The sequence below is a fragment of the Rhinopithecus bieti genome, unplaced genomic scaffold, assembly GCF_001698545.2.
Source record: "Rhinopithecus bieti isolate Rb0 unplaced genomic scaffold, ASM169854v2 scaffold_6782, whole genome shotgun sequence".
In the NCBI taxonomy this organism is placed as follows: Eukaryota; Metazoa; Chordata; class Mammalia; order Primates; family Cercopithecidae; genus Rhinopithecus; species Rhinopithecus bieti.
Genome location: NW_016805866.1, coordinates 4208637 through 4209741, shown reverse-complemented (window position 1 = coordinate 4209741; position 1105 = coordinate 4208637). Strand labels below are relative to the sequence as shown.

General features: G+C 38.6%; 1 pseudogene across 1 annotated transcript; it reads left to right on the top strand.

Moving 5' to 3' along the window:
* The first annotated feature begins 215 nt into the window (after window positions 1-215).
* On the top strand, window positions 216-500 carry LOC108530793 (40S ribosomal protein S29 pseudogene; annotated as a pseudogene). The gene has a single exon (XR_001885963.1). The product of XR_001885963.1 is annotated as a 40S ribosomal protein S29 pseudogene (transcript).
* Window positions 501-1105: the final 605 nt, after the last annotated feature.

Below are 1105 nucleotides of genomic sequence, written 5' to 3'. Positions count from 1 at the left end.
CGTGGAACCAACCCAAATGCCCATCAATCAACAAGTGGATAAAGAAACTACGGTATATAAAAAGGAGTGAATTAACAGCATTTGTGGTGACCAGTATGAGACTGAAGACTATTCTAAGTAACTCAAGAATGGAAAACCGAACATCGTATGTTCTCATTGATACGTGGGAACTAAGCTATGAGGACTCAAAGACATAAGAATGATATAATGGCCTTTTACCTCGTTGCACTTCTGAGAGCAAGATGGGTTACCAGCAGCTGTACTGGAGCCACCCGCGAAAATTCGGCCAGGGTTCTCGCTCTTGTCGCGTGTGTTCAAACCGGCACGGTCTGATCCGGAAATATGGCCTCAATATGTGCCGCCAGTGTTTCCGTCAGTACGCGAAGGATATCGGTTTCATTAAGTTGGACTAAATGATCTTCCTTCAAAGGATTATCCAAGGCATCTACTCAGTGAAAAATCATGATAGTTATTTGTACATAAAATAAACATTTAAAAAATAAATAATGATATAATGGACTTTGGGGACTTGAGGGGAAAAGTGGGAGGGATAAAAGACTACAAATACGGTGCAGCGTATACATGGGTGATGGGTGCAACAACATTTCACAAGTCACCACTAAAGAACTTACTTAAGTAACCCAATACCACCTGTGCCCTAATAACTTAGAGAAAAATAAAATAAAAACCACCACCACCACAACAAAAAGCCAGAGTTAGATTTTAAATTTTAAATCATTTCATTCTACTGTCTTAAAAAACCAAATAAGCTACTTTCAAATAGCTTCTTACTGTCTTAAAATGAAGTTCATGTTCTTGCCATGACCAAAAGGAATCAAGCTGACCTTTTCTCAGTGATTTTTCTGATCTCGTCATTTGTTCTGCACTTTCTGGCTCACTAATGACCACTATCCCCAACCCCATACCAAAATACTCAAGATTCGTTTCTTTTTCTTTCAAAGTATGAAGCCCTTTCTCTTACAGGCTTCATACATGTTTTTTGTTTGTTTGTTTGTTTGTTTTCCCCCTCTATATGCAATTCCGCCACCACAGTTCAAAAGATTGGCTCAATAATATATGACTTTGTTACAATATGCTAGTTGTG